Genomic DNA, 22,636 nt, shown 5'->3' with positions numbered 1-22,636 from the left:
GGCAAACATTGAAAATTGTTATGGTGTTTATTGCCACCAGCGTTCAAGCATGGTATGAGTCTCAGGAATATTCACATTGGTGGTGTTAGGCTTCCCAACGAGATGCAGAGAGCAGCCGGAGAGATCTGCCTCCAGCCACCAACCGTAGTGCCTGCAGCAGCCTCCCAGCATGGCCCCGCTGCACCCACCGGCCCCCAAAGCCTCCTTGTGAAGAATGGCACAAGGCCCTGATGCTATGAACTTCGCAGCTGCTGCTTGAAATTGGCTGGACTGATGTATCAAAGTAATCCAAATGGTTTCTGTATCTTTTCTGTTCACCTCAGTCTGAATTTTCCTCCTCTGCACCTCTGACATCCTCTCCCACTTCATGTATTATGATTTTCTCACTCTGTTTTGTCTGCCTTACATCTGAAAACAACTTTTCCCTCATGCACACCAGAGCATCCTTGCTTTCCTGCTTTGTGCTCTCCCCAGCCCCCTGTTGTTCTGGGCTGGCCCTTCTGTCTTTGCTGTTTCCTCACTCTTTTCTCTTCCTGTCCTTGATTTCTCTCCTCTTTTCGTTTTCCTTTGATGTTTCCTGGTGCTTTCTCTTCATCCTTCCTGCCAAACTGAGCGAGGTACTCCATTGGGAGATGCTCACCAGAAGCAGCTGGCCTGTTCTGGAGGGCTGTGCTGGCTCAGACACCTACGCAGGCGCCCGTCGCCTCGCCCACTGCACTGCTTGCTGGAATGAATCCCGCTCTTCACCCAGGGTCCTGTGTACCACCCATTGTGAAAAGTCAGGAAAATGAAGGTGCCCTGTAACTTGAGGAGCACGTGCTAATTTTACATCCACGTTTTCAATGAGCTACGCCTGGTTTTTGTTCTGAGGGACTGCATAGAAAGCATGACAACAAATCTGGGGGACTGTCAAACACAGCAGTAGCATGTGGCTCATGCTCCCAGCACTGCTCTCTACAAAGTGCCTGCTTCAAAGCGACCCTTCCTTCCTGCCCAGGTCTGCCACCCCAAGGGTGAAATTCACCCTTCGCTGAGTGCCAGTGCAAGGTTATTTACTCATTTCAATCCAATTTATGCCCTTAGAAAAGATTTACTTGTGTCACGCTGCTCTCCTGAGCAGGGACAACTTTCCCCTGAGTGGAACCTCAAAGGCAGGCTTCTCACCTCAGTGAAAAAATGTCTTGTTTTTAATATTTTTTTTCCTGTTGTGAGTCAAGAAAAAAAAAAAAAAAGATACAGATAAGAGAGAGATGAATTTTATTCCTCCTGGCACAGCAACAGGAAGCAGCCAACCAGCCTCCAACGGCAGGGCTCTGTTCTCTCTGCAGTCACACGGAGAAACCTTGCCGAAACCTATAGGCCAGATCCACTGATAGGTTCTGGCTGCTTTGCCTGTTTTAGCAATGCAAAGCAGCTGTAAATCCAGTTTAACTTGCCAGTTTCTGTCAGCCTTACTGTGCCAGCTTAGCACTGCTGCTAGCCTCAGAAATCCCAGCAGTCGGAGGTTCCCCCCTCTCAGCCCGACTCCGGGCCCTGGAGGCTGATCCTTCTTCCACCCGCTGGCCGCTAACACAAGGAGCAGGACGGCCTCAGGCATTTCTTCTCCCTGAGCAGAGAGCATTTGTCACACTCCCCTTTCCCATGTGCATGCAGCCAGCTGAGCAGATCAAAGGGAATCCACTTAATGATCAACTCCGGTTAGTCCCTGGCCACTTGTCCGCTTGCTCCGGATGGTGACTCCCGACCCTGCCCAGGAGCAGGTGCATTACTGGGGCAAGGCTGCAAACCCAGGCAGGCTGGCAGAACAAAACACCCCATTTCCTTGTACTTTTATAGTTCTTTAGAGGTCAGGAAACAGAGCTCAGGCTTGTTTCCTGCTCCTCAGCCAGGGAAGATGGGGGAAACTGGAGGTGGATGTAGAGAAAGGCAGAAAGAGGGCAGATCAAAAAGATCAAGGAAAATAATAATAAAAAGAAGACAACACTGCTTCACTCTAGTCTGTAAAGCAGTACATCTTGGAAAAAAAATAATCTCCCCGCAACCAAGCCTCTCTCTCCAGGGATACACAACAGTCTCAGGAATTAATAGCATTTTCTTGCAACATTCAAGTGTTGCTGCACTTACAGTCTTATAAAAAAAAATATCACTAAAAAAACAACCTCTTCTTTTGCTTCTTGCCTGAGAAAAACACACATGAAAAGAATCTGAGAGAATGTGGGGGGGAGGGCGCAATCATGTCAGTTCTGATTTTCTAAGAACAAAGCCTTTACTTTATATATAAATAAGTAAACGGGAGACATTCGGCATGTTTTCTTTTTTTTCCATCTCACTCTCAGCCCCTCGCTCTGAATGCATTAATACATACACCTTAAGCACAATCGGGCTTGTCGTGTTGCCATGGAACTGAAACCTTTGCAGTTTGGATGGTGATGTACGCCAGGAAGCATACTGTTCTTACACTTCCTATAACAGAAGCAAAAATCACTGCATAGCATTAACTCCCTTAGTATTTAAGGCATTCAGTGTCTTTCTTGTCTGTTCTTCTTCACACGGAGTTTGCTTTTTCTATCTTGCCACATGCAAATGAAATGCATTTGACACAGCTATTCTTGTCTTTATGAAGTCAATAGCTCACAAGCTGAGCACGCTGCAGAAGGTCCACAAGACGACGGACTTTCCCTTTTTAATAAGAGCTGTTTGCAGGCATGCAGCAGCTGAAACGAGGGCTGGAGAAAGCGTAAGTAGATGCAATACACGTGGATACAACAATATATATGTCAAGGCAGCATTTTCGTACATTTTGGAAACCTAGTCAAGCATATTTATAGCTAACGCTCTTGACGCTCAATGTTCTTTTGTCCAGACAGCCAAATTACAGTATAAAGCTCCTGCAGCAGGCGGCAGGTCTTTCTACACCTCTGTTTCGTAACTGATGTTGGTGGGCTTTCAGTGGTGAGCAGAGCTCTGGCCACTTCAGTTACAGGAAAAATAAAGTCAGTACAGCTCTGCGTTATCTAAAGCTTCAGCCTACAATGATTATCTTCAACAGATCTGAGGTTTTTGCCAAAGCTTCTAAAAATGGCTGTACGCACATTGCAAATAAATCAATTTTTATGTTCAAAGCAAAACCAGGGTATGCAAGTATCCAAGTTTATTATAAAAAGGTTACCATAATAAATAAATAAATAGCCATTCACATATATAAACGTCGGATCTGTACCTGCTGAAACAGCTGGAAGCCTGTCCATGATCTGAAGCCAGCCCGAGGCTTTTACCTCCAAAGTTAAATATTTGCATAGCATTAAGCTTAAAATTAAAGCATTTGCTGAGGAAACTTGCTGACTCGCATATAGGGAAAAACAAGAGGGAATTTAGCTTCACTACACACGGGGGCAGATTCTTTGGATGCCTTCCCCATCACATGGATTCCTGGACAGCACAAGGACAGACAGACTACCAGCCTGGGAATTCCCCCTTCGTTTTCCGGAGGATTTTGTGTGTGGCTCGGATAGAAAAGCAGTAACCCAGGTAGCTACTTTATGAAGAAGGCATTTGTGCTCACTCCTCATCCCTCGACCACCTGGTAACACTCCTTCCCCAGCAAAGAAGGGCCCCATTCACCCCACGCCTCCGCCCAGCAGGTTCCCGCATCCCGCTGCCACAAGCCACCTCTTTCTTGTCCACAGCTCCTGGGGCTGAACCGGCCGGCTCGCAGCGAGCGTTTCCTGCAGCAAACCTGCCCCCAGGGACGTGAGGTTGTGCCTGCTCATAAGGAGGCTTTCTGAGGCACGTTTTGCCCCCGTGCCGGCACAAGGCACAAAAGCGCTGCTGTCTGTATGTGCTTTCACAAACTGCAGGGAGAGTCTTCTCCAGCACCCTCAGGTCCCCTCTGCTCCCCTCCACTGATGGAAAAACCAAGCTGAACAGCGCTGACAAAGCCTCTTTCCCTTCACTGGCAATGAATTTCTGCTCACACTACGTCCCTACCACCCCTGCCCTCACCTCTGGTTTAAGTCAGGCTCTCACCGTCGGTATTCTTGTTACAGGAAAATGTATATTGTGTGACGATGAAAGGCCGGCGCAATGTCAAGAGCATTAAAAAGACCCTGGGGACTGATTAGAGTCAAAAGGGAAAGGATTTATGACGGCTAATAAAGTTAAATCTCTCAGAGTTCTGCTTATCCTTTGCAATTCCAGGTAACCAGATCTTATAGGAAAAGTTATTAAAATGTTGGAAGTTATTACTGTCCCCTTTGAAAGGGTTCCCTGATAGGGAAACCTGTGCTCTGACTGCAGGCACCTGGCCAGGACAGAGCCCGGCTCACCAGCAGGGCTGAGCTGACATCGAGGAGACAAAGAGGGGGAAACTTTTCTCTCCACCAGCACCGTGCTTCCATGTGGAAGAGCTACCGCACAAAGAGGGAGGCTTTCACCCTTCATTCCCAGCTTGTTTGCATACATGCACATGTCACTGGAGGATGCAATGGAACTGCACTCCACAGGTTTGCTCTGAGGCTTTTAAAACACTTCATAATGTAATATAAAGTCAACATAATTTTATAAGATGTTAAATGATTTTCCACACTGAGATGATGAGATTGAGAGAGGGTGAATAGGAGGGCCAAATTCTTTAAAATATTGGCAATTGTGTACCAATATCTAAATTACACACACACTTTACTGGATAACACATTTTCGTTTTCCTACCACTTAATAATCATAAATGTGGTACATATGCCCTTTCCATTTTCTCACTTTTGCTATATTACATCCAATTTAATTTCCTGTGGAAGTCTGTAATCTTTTACACTGTGCCTGCCTCGGAAGCCTTTCAGCAATAGGCAGAGTGCAGTCCTTCAGAAGGCCTATCTTTTATGAGCTTTGCTCCTCCAGATTAGTTTCCTGAAATGTTTGCAATGCTATATCAGAACTGGCCTAAGAGGAAAACCAAAATAATATCCAAAAGGAAAAACAACCAAGAAGACCTTCACTTCCTTCTGACTCCTACATTCAACAGTCAAAAGAAATTTCATAATTTCATTCTCTGAGAAGATGGCAAATCTGTGAAGGTTAATATCTCCTATCAGAAGTTCTCCCAAGGTGTGAGACATGGCACCTCTTGTTATACAGCTCAAAAGCGGACACCTCGCTGCTCTGCTTCCTCTTTGGTCCCAGTGAACACAGACACCTACAAGCAGTCACCACTGTGGCAGCCATCTCTCCCCATCAGCTGGCCCTTAGCTCCCTGAGATATCTGCTCTCCCAGTGACAGGTCACCTTCCACCTAAGAAAAGGGAAATGTCAAACAAAACACATCCATCCTTCTTTTGAAAAGATTCCTGTGACAGCAGGAAACTAGCCTAGCCGGCCTACTGGGTCCTTCCCAGACCTCTGCCCCTGCAGAATGCAAAACGCATTTTCTTCCAACTAACTTTCCTTCAGGGATTACCAAGGGTTGCCACAAAGACACGTTAGAAGCCCTTTCAGCAGGATCCATGCTCTCTCACTTCAGTGGGAGACGTCATCCCCAAGGGCTTCTCGTATAGAAGAACCAGAGCTCAGCCAGGTTTGGCTACCTCTTCACCATTCATAACCTAAGTTACCTGAGCTTCAAATGGCACTCCCAAAACAAAATGAATTGTTTAATGAAGCATGAACTTCCTTTCCCTAATCCCTGTAAGATTTTGTATTGCTTTCCATGTCTCACACCACTGATGCAGCAGTAAATCAGCCACATTTCTGACAAACATCTTCAAAACTTTACACAAAAAAACAGTGCGTTTAATCCAGATGCATACTTTTGGAGCAGTTATCTCTCCTCATCATTTTATAAGTCTTGAAGCTACACGTGGAGTTTCATTGAGTCCTCTCCTATGTTATTTTGTCAATCCATTTCCTTGTAATTTTGTTTCATGCTGTATCTTTAACAATCTTTAAAAAGTGGCTAATCAGAAAAAAAAAAAATCCCCACAGAGAACATTACTTAAACAAAAGTCTCAGATGCTACGTGCAGTGCAATCCAACTCCCATCAGCGTGAAGAAACATTTTTCTACCAGCTTCAGTGGGAGTTGCATTGCAGCTATAAATCAGATGAAGATGCTCCATGCTAACGGCTATGTGGTGTGCTATAAACTGCTCCAGAACATAAAACAATGACATAGCCATTCTCATAAAAACAGTTTGCTCGTGGTTTACAGTACCTGAGTCAGAACAGTAGGAAATAAAAACATGCCAGATATTAGTGACTTGAATTTTTTGTCTTTGTAGACCATAAATTAAATTGCCTCCTTTCACAACATGTGGCTCAGTCTCCACTTCCTTTTACAGGGTGAGGAAAAAAGATTCAATATACAGATTTAGTTCCTATCAAAATCTTATTCAAAGGCAGTGGGTGATGTAAAGCTAAACATCAGGGGAATACCTGCCATCATCTGGTTGAATTTGGTAAAATGGAGTTAATTTGCACTTCTTTAGGGATTCATTGGTGTGTGAAATTAATCGAATTCAGATTGGCCAGAAACTGAAAATGGAATGAAGGAGAAAAGCAATTAAAGACCTTTCCTAACACAAAAATAGTACTGCTTTAAATGCAATGATACAGTTAAGGTACAAAACCCTTCACGCCAATGCCACCACTGCTTCCTCCTTGAGGAAGAGAGTAGTAGGCTGCATATCTACACGCCATCGTTACACCAGGATAACTTCACCCAAAGAAAACATCGGTAGAAGGTTTCTACCAACAGCTGTAAATGAATACATTTTCATCTACTCATAGGTAAAACAGTTCACTGCTCTGCATATGGACCAGGCCTAGCAGATAAACATCTGTTGGAACGGCTCGGCATAATTGATTATACATGTGGCTTAACATTTACTTCATTGACTTTTAGCACCTTTGTGTTATTGTTCCTGTGCTGCTCCAACAAGCGGTGGTTAATGTAAGATGCAGAAGTTCACATACCGTATACTTATGAATAACTGGTTCCCAGAGATGTGGCAGTGATAACATTGTCATCGTATGATTCAGGGTTGCTCGCTGCAGATCACATATCAGGAGAGGGTCCCACCTGAAAACAGAACAAGTCCAGATATATTGTTCATCGCAATCAGAGGTTTACATCAAGCTTTACTAACACATTTGTTGCATTTTCACGTATTTCCCCTCTGCATTAACAGTATCTGGGCTCCTCCCAGGCTCACAGAAATCATTTTGCTGTTCACAACGACAAGCAAAAGTTCACTGATGTAGGCAAACCGTTTGGCCACTGCTCCAGGCCAGATTTCAGGCATGATCTCAAGGCAGCGAAAACTAGTTTCCATTGATAACACATAAGCTGTAACTGTTTGGTGGACAGATAAAGATTTCCCATGTCAGGGATTTGACAATAATGCAGCAGTGAAAGGAATTACCTTATCAGTGTGGCTCAATCTTTTTTTTTTTTTTTTTTTTTTTTTAAGTTGAATGTCACCAGTTTAGAAGATGCACCATCAGAGATCAAGGGATCTTAAGAGAGCATTACTTTCCTATTGATGACTACAAGCATATTATTTGATCATCTAAAATCACTTGATAATTAATCTGTTGTTAAATATTTTCATATATGCAGATATAGAAAATGAGTTAATACTAGCAGCATTGTCTCCAGTGAAAAGATAAGTGGCAGAAAACAAACTTTCCAGGAGCTGAAAAAGCTTTTTCCTGCTAAAACTAACGGCAAAATCACAACTGATGGAAACAAACACAGGCTCAGGCAACCTTAAAAGTCTACAGCCCTAAATAAACAAAAGCTCACCTGGGCTGTATATCCCCCTAAGTAAGTGTTTGAAACAAGAGTTAAGAAACTCTTGCGCATAAATTTCATTGACTTATTCTGCAATGCATGAGGACGTGAATGAAGCTATAAAACACAGCTTTGACATCAAAGGCAGATTAATTGCGTTCTCTTTTATTTTGAAAATGTGGATAATATGACTTACAGGATACCCAAAAATATACCCAGACACACACAGACGTACAGACACACCCACAGCGGTCAGAAGTCACAGAAGAGATAAAGCCTCCCCCAGAAGAAACCAATCTTCCTCCTGCTTTGCAAGCTGCTTCTCATCCTAGAGCAGGAGGTTTTCAGGAGGGAAGTCTGGTAAATAACAAAGAATCTTAAAGAAATGATGTTTTCAGATTTTACCCACAGTTTACATTTTTTAAATTACTCTAATGCTTCTTTGACTCTTCATACCTCCAAAGTGGCTTGGCTCTTGTTTTTATTATGCTTCACCGGCCAGCCACAACGTCACACAGCTCTCCAGCACCACATACTTCTGCATTTTCTGCCAGCTAAGCAAGTCAGTGTCTCTGCATTTGGTCTTTAATAACAAGCTTAAGCTAGGAAGAACACATCCATGGTCCAAAACAAGAAAAAGATACTCACAAAGGGTACACTTCCCATGGCACAATGCTAATATGTAATACCTAGTGCTTGCCTGCTCAGGATCAGTATGAATACAGGTTGGCAAACAGAATCAGCTGTATATAATACATATAATGCCAAAGACAGAGGTGAGACACTGATTCCCAGCATGGGACACAGCAGTAAGGAGCCCACCAGCAGATCAGAGACTGTCAGGATGGCTTGGGGCAAGCTGCAGATGCGGGGCCCCAACATGCCCCTGCCCTGGGCTTTCTGCAGGGCTCCCTTCATCCAGGGACAGCATCGGTGGGCAGCCAGCTCCCCCAGCTCCATGCCTACACTGCCCAATTGCAAGCTACCAGGAACCTTGTGAATGTGTGTGAAATCAGCTGGGGACTGCTGGCAAATAAGTGCAAATGCTGGCTGAAGCACGGAGGGTGAGGTAAATTCACCCTGGTGGGGATGGATGGGAACATGATGTGCACGACATCGACCGCCTGCGACCGCTTTTGTTGAGGACAGAATGCTCACAGCAAAACTGACAGCATTCCCCACCTTACAGACAAAGGCTTCAGAGCATGAGCTTGTGAAAGCTACTCATCTGCCTGGAGAGTTTTGCCCAGAAAGTACACACAGAGGGCTCACCAGTCCCTCATTTCCAGAAATGCCAAAACAGTAGCAGGTATCTGTATTCCTAGGTAGACATAGGTATAAAAGAACAAGAAAGCACTACTCTGTAAGTTAAAGCATTCCACCAAATACACTTAAGGGTAAATATTCCTTAAAAATTCTTTCTCTCCACATCCTGACTTGGTATTATAAAGGAGTTTCCTTAAAACAGACATTTTTCAGAGTGTTGGACAGATCCTTTCTATTGACCTGCTTAAATTTTGCTTCCCGAGCTGCTCTGTTTCACCTGTGAAAGCAATTCTTTCTCACCTATTTCAGGCTTAGAAAGAACTTTCCCTCCCAGAGAAATCATCTGTAGCATCTTTGCCACAAAATGATGCTGCTAAAAATGGCCAGCTGTTTTCAACAGGAAAACACAGTAAGATATGCAACGCATTCTTTTTCTGCTTGCAGATTTATTTGGAGTCATTTAATCAATCTTTCCTTAATGACTGTGCCTAATCATTTAACTTGCATTACCTCATTTACCTTTTCAAAAAACTCCTTGAACTTTTCAGGTGAATAAGTCACGTAAACTTTGTTGTTTTTGTTGTTGCTGCCTGTTAATGGTGCCCTTGGAAAATGAACAGTCTGAAATAAAAGTCCTAGATCACCACAGGAGTAGAAAAGAACGACCACAAAATAGCTCCATCTTCTACATCCTCAACACAAGTATATCACAACACGAGGCACCAAATGAAATGCTGTCTTTCATCTCTAATGAATTAGTTGAAAACTAATTCAGGCTGGTAGCAGTCAAAAGCCGTCATTGTCATCCTGCTGGTCAATGTTATCTATGGACTGAGTTTGGAGTTCTCCATTTAATTCTCTTTTGACCCTTTTGCCCAGATTCCTTAATGGATTCTCAATCCTCTTCTTTGCAAGGAAGACCATGGTCAAGATTTTCAAGGCCACAGGGCAGGTACTGTACTCAATGCCTATTTCCTCTCTGCTCGCAGTTGAGATGGAGGGAACTCAGGGACTGTGCATGAGAATGCCAAAATTCCTCAAAACAAACCACTTCTGGTGGAGCGGGAGGCGCTAAGGAGAAGCTGCTAAGAGGAGCCCAAACTACTCATGAATCTGACAACTTTCAAGATCTTTCACAAAGATTTCTCTGTCAGAGACTTCTTAACGTCTTTCCCTTGGTGAGAGATAGCAAAGTTCTGAAAATACGTTCTGACAGAAATTGCAAGTCCTAGAAGAGCCTCTTTAAAGCAAAGGCAAAGTCTTTCTACGTGAAGAAGACAACTGGACACCTTTGTGAAACCTGAAAGTGTAAATTATATAGGAGATACATAAGTAGACAGCACTGGCAATTATGGAAATAGCTAGTGAAGACAGGAATACACTGGGGAACTGGCACTGAATCTGGGTAGGGGAAAGATTGGGAACTAAAGATACAAATCAATACAGCCTCTACCGAAAGAGAGAACCGTAAGAGAATACACCCAGTTCTTTTCCAAGCTGTATATTTACTATAGTTGACAGTAGTAATCTCCAGTGCCAACAATTAAGACCTTCATTTTCATGAGCATACTTCTAAGGAAATGCAAACATCAAGCACAATTACTTCTCAAAACTGAGTCTATTTGTCTTAAAACAATCTTAAAACTGTATTTAAACATAATGAACTACAGGTAAGTTACTCTTTTGCCCCGAAGAACTTTTCTTACAGCACTGAAGAAGAAAACATGTAATTGTTTGCACCATAAATGTTCACATTACTGCATACAGCACATTCACACCAGAGCTGAGGAGATCTTACAGACACAGGTGTTGAGAGTACGCCTATAAAGCACTGTTGTGCTCTAGGGCTTAGCAAGGTTTTAGCAATTCTTTCTCCACCTTCAACAAATACTGGTTGCTGGCTGGAAAAACAAATGAGGACTTATAAAATGGTCAAAGTATTTAAACCCACATGGTTAGATTGGCTAGATACAGGCACCAAATTGTTTTTTAAAGTCAAGGCTAAGCAATACACCTCAGAAATTCCTCCAATACATATATTTTGTTATGATTCTCAAAAAATCTATAGCTATTAATTACAAAAAATACATTTGTGAATAACCTTTCAGAAAAATATATTCTAAAATGAAAGGAAAAATGTAACTAATGAACTGAAAACACATTAACTTGCCTGAACTACAAAACTTTCCACTCCTTTCCTCCTCAGAAATTTGAGGAATTAAGAAGGGAATTACAGTCCTGAGCCCGACTTTCCTGGCACTTGCCAGTGTCGGAAGTTAAGCGTTATGTCAGTAAAGGTGAGAAAGCCCCTCTTTAGTTCTCTCTGACATCCAAAGCCGTATTACACACAACATAGCACTTGTATACCTTACTGGGCAACATAAAACAAGGATGAATCAGCTGCCTGTCAAATACGCCAGGCTGACATCCACACGCACACCGAAGACCTCCTCTGTGCAGAACAAGCACAGAGAAGCAGCAACGTGAGCTGCTTCCCGAACCACGTTTCCAAACACTCTTTGGTTACATCCTGGAATGAACAAGAGCAGGAGTTTCTCAGTAACAAGGAATTATGTGGCTGGTAAGAGCAACTCAGTTCTGTGGCTGTAATGTCCTAACACAAACAGACCGCATCAACATGTAGGAGAGGAAGCAAGGAGAGAAAGCAAATACAGCTACAAACACAGGATGAACTGCTCTGCTGCAATCTACACGTATCCTCCATCAGACAGCATCAGGGGGTTCCAAACAGATCAGACATGCTCTCCGGCACAAAGCTGCACAACAAGAGTGATGGTGTGCCAGAAAAATAATGCATGAAAATCCCCGGAGAACCAGCATTTTTTTTCCCTTGGACTTTCTTTGATAACCTGCACAGAGGGCATTTAAAATCAAAAAATATCTACCAGACTGTCTTTGTCATGATATACTCCATCAGCACTACTTAATTAAGTGTATTGTTCTCTTTCCCACTGCGACTTGCTTTGACCTTTCTCTTTTTTTTTTTTTTTGACTAATTCTTTTTTTAAATTCTGCCCCTCATTTTCATGAACATTAGTGATCACAAAATATATTGAGAGTGACAGGCGGTAACCATTACTGGAGGCTGTCACACTTGGACTGCGATGCAGACGATCATCCAGAGGCTGGTACACTAGTGCAGAGTGAGAAGGTCACTCAGTAGCCATCCCTCCCCTCCAAAGAGCAACATTTCTGAAAAACAACCTCCTAAATAAACAGCTAACATCAAGAGCATTTCACAGCAATTTCTATTTCTCTTCCAGCAACAGTAAGAGAACTTCCATATCAGAGAACAAAAGTCATTAAACGGAGCATGCTGTCAGACGTGACAGCGCATGTTGGGGCTATGAAAGCAGGGGAAGCAACAGCCAGTTCCCCAGCATCACAAGTACAGGTGAGAGACACGCAGAAGAAAGACAGAGTCAGTCTGAAACGGCACAAAGAGATCTGATCACTAATCAGAGACAGAAACCCATCTGAGAGTCACAACTGTCTCTGCAGGCTCTGAAAGACAGAATTAAATTGGTTTAGTACTATATTCAAAAATGAATTTAATTAGCTGACATTAAGCAGGATAAGTTTGCGGTACCATGTTGTTCTGACAAGCTGTCTCCAGAAGGGTAAGTGGAAGGTAAAATCATATTTTTCAGGATGAGATTACAGACGTGCACTTAGAAGGTAACGGCGTGTCTGCCGAGAGCGGCTTACAGCTGGAGCTGGACACTTCATCTTGCACTGCAAAGGATGCTATGTGACAGATGAGCCAGGATTGCGAGTTTTAGATTCTGTGAGTTTATTCTTATGGCTGCACAGCTTCATCTCTTTCAGATATCACCACTTACGTGAAGAATAAGCCTCAGCATAACCTCTGCCAGGAGGTTTGCTCCAGCTTCTCCCAGTCAGTCAGTCCCAGCATCTACTGGGAGCCACTGTGGAGCGATGGTGGTGGGGAAAATGAAGCAGACAGAAGCTGTGGCCATAACATGGGGGTAGAGAGCGACAACTCAAGAATCAAGGGTAAAATCCAAAGGGAATCCAAATCAGGTGGTTCCCTGAGGAAGACTTGGAAGAAATGGAATAACAAATTCCAGAGCAGAAGCTGCATGCATGTGAAACCAAACCAGCATCTCTTTTGCATGCCTCCTATTCAGTGATGAACTGAGTTCTGGTGAAAAGTATCTCACTGCCAGCACTAGAAACCCTGATGGAAATCCAGCAGATTTGCAAAGCAGGGCCACACACCCCAGGCTGTGACCACGGTAGCTACTGCTCACATCACTCAGTGAGGTCTCAGCTCTGATGGCAGGACCAAGCCAAACTCACCAGGCAAGACAGAGGAGCTTTGGCCACCCCATTAGCAGCGATCATTAGGGAGTTGCTGCTCTATCACATGCTGCAATTGCACAGCAGTATCAGCTCTCAGTTCAGGCTGGGAGTGCCCTTCCTCCTCTCCCAGCCCCTCTCACCAGACCTGCATTTAGGCTGTGTGACCCTGAGTAGCCATTTGCAGGTTTTTAGGAGCAAGCATCACACACCACATGCCCTTCTTCAGCACCACATGCATCGCTCTGCTTCAGTGGCTTCTTACACTGATAAACCCCTCCCCGTGTACCCAGCTGTCGTCCCCTCAGCCACATCTGGACCAACAAATTAAACGTGCCCTTTCCCATAGCCTGTCTCTGTGACATCTGCCAGCAGAGGCAAAGCCACTGAGAACAGCAGCTAACAGTTAGGGATGAAGAGTGGCAGGGGACAGAGACCCTCGTTTTACTAGCCATTGGATGGGTGACCTTGAATCTCTCATTTTATGTTTTCTCATGTTTAAAGAGAATTACCTTGTTGCTTTTCAGCTATACTGATAACCACAGATATGAGATATTATTTGCTACTTATGTATATCACCCATTACTATACATAACTAAAGAACTGCCTTCAGCTAAACAAAGCTAGCTACAGGCACAGAACATATGATTTTGTAGTATTAATTCTCAATTATTTCACTCTCTTCCAGGAAACGCAAGTCCACAGCTGAGCATGAATAAAGACACAAGATCTTGACGATAAGAGAAGCAAAACAATGGCCTGACATGACCTAACTAAAGCACAGGATACTACTCCCCCAGGGTAGAAATCTCCTTACTCCAAAACTTCCTTCCAAGTGCTCTGAATATGTCACTAGACAAAGAAACAAGAAATTCACTTTTGCAAGACAACAACATTTTTTACAACAGCATTATCTGACATTATTCCATAAATCTTCCAGCAATCAATGCGCCTTATGTCAGAAGGGACCTTTAAACTTCAGATTAAAACAAATTTGGGGCTCAAACGCAACACAAAGATACATGTAATAAACTTTAAAGATGTCCAAAGCTTCACTGGAAAAAGGTCTGCTGAAGGTTTAACAGGAGGCCCAAGGCTCACCCAGCTGACCTGCGTGCTGCTGAGCACCCCGCGGTGCTGAAGCGCTACCGACTGACAGGGCTGGAGCTCCCAGCGTCCCCGGGCATCAGATCTGACATGGGAGGGCATGTCACCAGCCATCTGTCTGTGATTCCCGTGATAACCTTTCTGCTCCCTCTTCATCCTTATCAGATACTTAGGTTGTAAATTGGGCGTGCCTGAAGACACGAGGTCAGGGAAGCCTACTTGTTCACAGAAGCCTTTACACAATACCACGGGAAAAATTGTAATCATAAATCACCTATATCTCACAATTCCAACATTTTACCATTTTCACAGAACTTCCCATGCAGAAAGTATTCTCAAAGGAATTAATTGTGTCTTCCTCTCAAATCTCTTTTGTAGCCTTGTTTCTGGACGCAGCAGCTGCTTTCACATCAAGGACCAGCCCCTCACCTCCTTTTCTACAGTGGTGCAAACACAGTCAGGAACTGCATCGAAAAGACAGATGCTTATAGGAAACCAGGGTTCATGATTTCTGCTGCATACTGAAAAATTGGAGGTGTTTTCTAGAGCATCTGGTAGCTGCAGAACTGAAAGAGCAGAAAATCAGGGGAGTAGGAAGGCTGACAAATATGAAACACTTAGCGCTTCCGCACAGCTATGCCCTGCTGACCTTCTGTCCCACTCTTCTTTCATCTTTGACCTGAATTTAGATGTCAATGCCACTAAGCCAAGAAGCCTAAAGCCACCAACTGTGCTATGCCCCTGTCAGGGCTGTTTCTGAAGTCCAGCTTCCCCACCCCGCATGCAGCCCCTTCATAATGACAGCAGGTCAGTGCCCAGGCCCCAGCCTCCCTCCGGGTCCCTGCAAGTGGGGCACTGCCCAAAAATATCCCCCGAATCTGACATTACTGCAGCATAGCCACAAAAATCTGCTACTGCAGACATCAGTTTGTTTCCTACAAACAGCCTATACCCAGTGCTTATCACACTTTTAACAACAGTAACCCATGCATGCATCTAAAGTTTAAAGCCTTTACATTCCAGGGACAAGTCAATAAACAACACATACAGCTTATTTTATACAAATGTATTTCACCCAGAAAGAACTGTGAAAACGCTGACTGCTTTACAGCTCTCTACCCCCAGATATTCAGGACTGAAATTCAGTGGCAGAAAGGTCCATCACACCTCCAGGCTTCTTTGAAAGCATCGGGTAAACATTTTAGACAATATGCTACTGGACCATGACTGCGTTAATTATATCTTGCCTTTAGAGGTCTGCCACATCTTTTTCATCTGCTATTTCCACCAGTGTTATATTCCTATACCTTCCACCCATATGCCAGCAGCATCACAACAGAGGTTGTACCAAATGCTTGTCTAAAAATGGATAAAAAATACTTCTGCTTAATGTCCTGATAAACAGAAAGAAACAGTGCTGCCCTTTGACCCAACCATTTAAATTCAGAGGGTGGCTATTCACCTGCTGATGTCTGAAACCTGCCGTTCACTCTGTGGGATCACCCCTGGCCCAAATCTCGTCCTCAAAATCTTTCTCAGTGGCCAGAAACCTTCCACGTTGAGTTTCTCCTGTGTGATTCACCTCCAACACCCAACCCCAGAAAGAGACCTCAGTAAGATTGGGCATCTGCAAATTGACATCAATAGGGATCGTCCTGGGCTGTAGAGAAATCGCTCAAGTTAGTCTTTGGAAATACTAAACCAGCAAAGAGAGACTGGGATAAGAGTCTAGCGGCAATACATATCCAGGCAAAATCAGCTGGATAGCAGGTACTTAATCATACATGTTTTGTGTTCTTCATACTGAGGAAGAACTGAACACATCTGGACACTGCCTGACATAGGGGTTGCTCTAATATCAATCGCAAATCCTGACGGGGGCCTGATGAGTAATACGGGCATCCATCCTGAACTTCTCATGAACATATGCCTATCCAGCCGTCATGAGATGGATAGCTTGTGACCCATATCCTCTGCACAGCCAATAAAGAAAAAGGCCATAGAGCTATCACCTAGTGAACATCTCCCCTGCAGAATATAGCACAGCATTTGAAAAACCATAAAGCCCTCAAAGAGAAGTTACTGCTTCACAAATGGTAGGAGAAAAGCCACAAAGCTGTAAGAAATACAAATATATACATATAGACAGAAATACCTGAGTACTCATTACAGTTGCAAAGAAAGCCTTGCAAATCTGAAATGATACAGTAACACCTCTCTAGCTCTACAACAACTCACTGTTACAGATGTAACAACAGATTAAAATTAGATGAATTCTACTGCTGCCCTGTGCCAAAGCAGGGTATCTGTCATGAAATGCGTGAAGTGTGTTCCTGCCACTGCAACACAGAAAGCTGGGGTCAGCCGCAGGTTAATTATAATCAGCAGCACTGGAATCATCAGCTTAACTTTGCTGTAAAAATTAATAAGCAATAAAAAAATAGCTCTACTTTTATGCATTATGTATTTGTGTGTCAATTTATATTTAAATATTTATAGACATTGACGAGACTTCAAAAATATTATCAGTGTAATGAAAAATATGAAGAAACAACTTGTAATTTATTTCTATTTCCACATTTTATATGAAGAAAACAAACCCACAACGCAATTACATCAATTTACCTATTTTATGTTATCAAAATGTCTTATTTCAGAAGCAGTCGCATCTTTCCACAACCAGTTTCTAGCATCCTGTTTCCACTTGTGCTCTTTAGCCAACTAGGAGTTTCGTCTGTTGGTGGGAGGAAAAAATTTGAGTGGCTAGAAGTAAGTGCAACTACAAGAAATGGCTCGTAGTTGAAAGACAGATGACAGCAGTATGGAGCGAGTAACCAGAATATTTTTGAAGTCTAAAATTTTTCTTCCTATTGATATAACATGGACAACAGATGGGTTTTTAAATGCAGCTCTTGGTACAACTTTGCATGTGAGAAGGAAAATAATTTGGAATTCACGGGAATGGGAGCAGATTGTTCCGTGGCTCCAGTTGGTGTCATTCTACAGCCTTAAACTCTGCTGCAAAATACTGTAAGCAGAGCAGCAGGAGTCCCAAAATTCCCCACCCTGGCTCCAGCTCAATAAGCCATTTCTATTCACAAAGTGCATAAGCATATATCGAGAGCATGTGTAGGACCCAGGGATTTCACTACAACTTAGGAATCTGCTTAGAATTCAGGTTTCACTGAGGGGTTTCGCTAAGCAAGCACGAGATGTATCTGGCAGATATTTGGCCCAACACGGGCTTCTCTTTTCTCTGGGTCTGTATGCAGTGTTTTCCACCCGTCACAGGATTTTCTTCACCTGCTAAGCAGCATGCTCAACGAACTCGCAAAGAAAGAAGGGTATAGCTGCGCACAGGAGGCATCCCAGCAACACAAGGCAGGGGACACAATAAAGAGAAAGGACTGCCATCGGGCAGCACATCCTCATGAATACACCAGACTGGCAAAACAGAGGAAAGCAAGGCAAGCAGTACCAAAAGCCCAAGTTTAATTACTTAAATTACTCAGCGCAGCCCTCCCTGCTGCCTGCAGGGCTGTGGGCATCGCCCACTCACAGCAGCTGGGGCAGGACAGGGCCAGGCAGCAAGGCCTGAGCACGCCGGCGGTGATTCACGGCTTCTCAGGAACGTCCATCAGTGAGAAGCGTGCGCTGCTGGTAGATGAACTTAGAGAGGTGAGCTTTTAAGCACTCCTCACCACAGCCATTTCTGATGCTCATACTGGTATTTATAGAGCTCAGTCGCAACATCCTATGTCAGGACAGAAGCTGCGCTAACTATGCTGTCCCCCAGCACAGAGGGGACAGGTCAAGGCACAGGATCATGGGGTGGCCGAGGCTGGAAGGGACCTCTGAGGTCTCCTGGTCCAGCCCCCTGTGCTTCAGTGGTTGCCCACAACCACGCCATCATCCGGGGTGGATTGGCATGGCTTTCGGGTGGCCCACGAGCCACACCTACGCAGATGCAGCACAGTCTTCAGGAGAGGCCTGGGAGAGTCCCCGGGGGCTCCCTCCTACAGGATGCATTTTCTGGGGTTCCCAACAGCTACCTTACACCATGCTTTGCTCAGGTCAGCTACCCTCTGAATCGCCTACATACTTCAAAATGTGTATTTTATGAAATGGAAAAAAGCCAGGGTGAAACTGGCAATTCTGCACTGCCCACATTCATCCTTTGAACGGCAGAAACATCTTTGCCCTCCACTCTTCAAAGCTGCTGTTCACTCTAACACTCACCACAGTACAATGTCTTACATTACAAATTCCCACCTCGAACTTTACCAGTTTGTCTGGGAGAAAAACTACCTTAGCCCAGCCATTTTCAGCCAAGAAAAGGAGACAGAACTGGAGTCTGAAGCAGTGCATAGCCCCATTTCTATGAGGACTTGTATGGTCTTTAATAGTGGTCTGCTTACAGTAAATCCTGTGATTATGTATATTGTTTATAGCTCAAAGAATGGTCACTTAAAAATGGCCAAAAAAAAAAAAAAAAAAAAAAAGGTTCAAATCCTACACTCAGTTTTAGCACAAAACTACTGGCTTTCTATGGGTCAATAGCAAAACACAGCATCTGCCTACATGACATCCCTGTAAGGAAAAGAAGTGGAACTGACATAAGGAGAATATTGTACCACAAAGGTATTTTTGTGCATAACTCATACTTGTGGATTTAATTCACATGAAAAAATTGTAAGATGGTGTGAATCTTACCCTAAACTCATAAGCTGTGTAGCAGAACCAGGAACTGAACCTGTGGGTATTAAATCCCTCCTCTCACCAGCTACTCACTAGACCGCATTTCCTTAGGTAGAGCATTACAGTAAGTGTGTCACATGAGCAGTAGTACACTGTTGGGCTCCTGTGATCACACATGACAAATAGTAAAATTTGCCACAATAAACTAAAAGGCATGTTCTGTGCATGTGACACCGCCACTTCTAGTGTCAATGCAAAGCAAATTCCAAGTGCAAACACAAGAATTAAAAGTAGTTTTACAGGTGAAACAAAGCACGTGTCTAAGCAGAGAGCATTATTCTGGTTTTCAGAAAATCCTTTCAAAATGATTATAAAAAATTGTCACTACCATTTCAAATCTACAAGAATTACACATCAGCGGAAATGAAAAATTTCCTTCCTCACTACTGCAGCCAGGCACCTTGCTGCAGTACGCTAGCAAAACCGACTTGCTGCAGAATGAATTGAATTGGCACAACCACAACAGAAAGGAGTTTAATCTACAAGTGCTGCACTGTGGAAAGCAACTGCTCAAGCAAGCGTGCTCCATGCAGATAAACCAAGTCTTTCATGCTGCACTTAGAAAAACAAATTCCATTCACAAAGCAAAGGCTAGCTACAAACATCTCCAAAGTTTGGGAAGTTCAAAGCCGGGGTCAGCTGAGGTAAAGAGAGGGAACATGCGCATCTCTGGGTGGTGACACAAGCTCTCTGAAATACAGAAGTGTGTTGCATTGCTGCTTCCAAAGAAACGTGTACCTTGGCAATAGCAGTTCAGCATAGCACGCACTTTGGTAAGACTGATGGTGCATCTGTCTCACCCCTGGGACAAGGAGCTCGGCCCATAAACCGCTCAGGTGATGTTAAACAACCTTCACTAGTACCCAGCCACTGATTTAACACATGCACGAGTTTCGGGGAGGCAAAATGTTTGTGTCTCAGCAACACAACTGGAAAAAGCATGTCTACTGTTTGGCCCCTCAGATCATACCAAGGCCTATAAAGTAAACAGAGTTAAGTGAAAGTAAGCCTGCGATAAGGAGATTTTATTACAGCTCTCCTATCTTAATCTGTTCAGACTAAAACTTCATTTTTAATTTGTCAGCCTAACTGTACAACAGTATTTTTTTCATAAAAAAAAATTCTTCAATCTGCTAAGATAATTCTTCTTGCAGATGGACTGGTAATGACATACAAATAGAGCATTAAATATGAAAAAAGTTACACAACGTATTTTTCTCCTATACATATTTAATCTCATTTTGCACATAGCCACTTTCACGCTGAGCATCTCAAGTACTGAGTAATTAGTGTAAATTACATTTCACTTATTTTTTTTTTCCTCTAAACTGGCAGAAATAGTGAAACTGAGTCGGTAATTATTTCAAGTTTTGCTGCAATATGGGAACAACTTGCTAATCTGGGGATACTTGAGAGTTTGAACCGATAAGACTGGCTTTTAAGAGAGGCAAGGAAAATGAGACAATTGCATACAACAACTCACAGGGCAAGATATCCCTCTCTCAGTAGAGCATTGTGACCTGGGCTATTAACCTCTGACAATCTCTTCAAGGACCCCAGGATGCGACAGTTTGCTCCTCAGCGAGCCGCTCTCTGTGCGTGCGCACACACACACACACACCACCACCCTCATAGACAACAGCGTCACTCACGGCATTTTCTTTCACCCATCAGCCACCTACCTACTTGCCCTGCTTTGCTCACTCAGGTTGCACTGATCTCAACAGAAAATCCACCAGAAATCAAGGGCAGCCTCTCTTCCGCTGCCCACACCTCCCACCACAGCCAGAGAGCAGCCTTGGCTTCTCATCCAAAAGGGCAGGGGAAATTTACGCAAAGGACACTTAAACCCTCCTAATTAACCACATCATAAAAATCGTGACCTGTAGTACTGACAACATGCAAAAGAATGCCAACAATTTCATTTGATGCCCCTACAGAATATTCATCTGCATTAAGAAGATCACACAGTTGCAGAAAGGACATCACTATTAGTCAATCAGAAAATATCACGGAGTCAAAAGGAAAGAGTATTGGGAGTCAAAACAACTAAAGAACATTTGGTGAACTCCATATTTGTTTATAATCACGCAAATTCAGGACAGGGTCATTCTCCACCCACCAGATGCTGGTGCCCTTATGAGGCACTACTTCTACATCTGGCTCTACGCTTCTCCCACTGTAATGGTAATGCATGACTGTACAAAACCAAGTCAATTCAGTATGATAAATTAACATTCTTCTGAAGGCTGCGTTTTCTTTCAAGTTCTCACAGCAAGTGCCTTCTGAAGGATGTTGCACTGACAGTCCAAGAGAAATCCTGCATTTGTTTGGAAAATAAGGACATAATGAGAGCAACACGGCCCGCTTCCTTAAAATGCCTTTTCGACATACTTGGCCATGACCTGAGTGGCCTTCTGTGTGAGAAAATACATGTTTTCATCTATAGTTGTTCGTTTCCTGTTCTCCAGGTTCAGATTACCAGCAATGGTAATAGTTATGATGGTGCTAGTTATAAAAGCAGCTTGTAGATGTAGCTACTTCTCCTTATTACATCTCAGCTGCTGTCTGTATTAATACATAATCAACCATAGTATATATAAGCACACAGCATATGAATAAAGACCATAATTATCAGCACTTATTTTTGCATATTTGTTACTAATAACAGTAAAATCTCAAAATACAGCAGTTTATGGCCCTACCCCACAGTTTACAGCTATTTCATCGACAGATGGTAAGGAAAGAAAAATACAGAATTACTTGGTCAACATGAGAGGGAGCAGGACCCTCTGAAAAGGAATTCAAGAGCACTAAATCATTCCTTTCCCAAACTGTCATCATTCCCATTCCCTTCCTAAAGGGCTATTACTTCCATTCCTTTATTCCCTATTATTATTATTATTTAATATTTGTATCCATGCCACCAGAGCAAAAGTTTATTCCAGGCTTAACATCTCAGTATGGCTTTGAAGATGAAAACTGAGTATCAGCAGAGAAAATTATCAAGGAAAAATTGTCAAAGACATGACTTAAAATCAATTTCTTTGATTCTAATGCATTCACATAACCACTTGCTTCTCCTTTTCCATAAAGTAGCTGTAAAATCTGTTGAGACAGAGGACTATTGTAGTGTGTACATACCTAATGACCCTACAGGGGCATATTTAAAAGAAGAAAGGAGATTTATGTAACAATTTATAGGGGCAATCACAGCTCATCAAGTTATTTTCTTTCACACATGAAATCGGTCGGTCCCATTTAAGAGGCTTTTCACATGTATAATTCTACACTGCTTTTCCAGAGGAAAAACAATGGGGAGGGGGGCGGAATTTGGCAGGCACGGATACAAAACCCTCCAAGGACTGCACATGGCTGA

General features: G+C 43.3%; 1 protein-coding gene across 5 annotated transcripts in view; it reads right to left on the bottom strand.

Annotated features, from left to right (window-relative positions):
• The window catches only part of HIVEP2 (HIVEP zinc finger 2), a 134,865-nt gene that overhangs the window by 93,715 nt on the left and 18,514 nt on the right, over positions 1-22,636 (bottom strand). For all 5 annotated transcript variants that reach the window (XM_038175826.2, XM_072035959.1, XM_072035958.1 and 2 more), the window contains exon 2: positions 6,963-7,068. The gene's annotated coding sequence lies outside the window, so the exon portion shown is untranslated. The remainder of the gene's footprint in view (positions 1-6,962; positions 7,069-22,636) is intronic.

Source organism: Anas platyrhynchos, chromosome 3 (assembly GCF_047663525.1).
Source record: "Anas platyrhynchos isolate ZD024472 breed Pekin duck chromosome 3, IASCAAS_PekinDuck_T2T, whole genome shotgun sequence".
NCBI lineage: Eukaryota > Metazoa > Chordata > Aves > Anseriformes > Anatidae > Anas > Anas platyrhynchos.
This window is presented reverse-complemented; position numbering and strand designations above follow the sequence as displayed.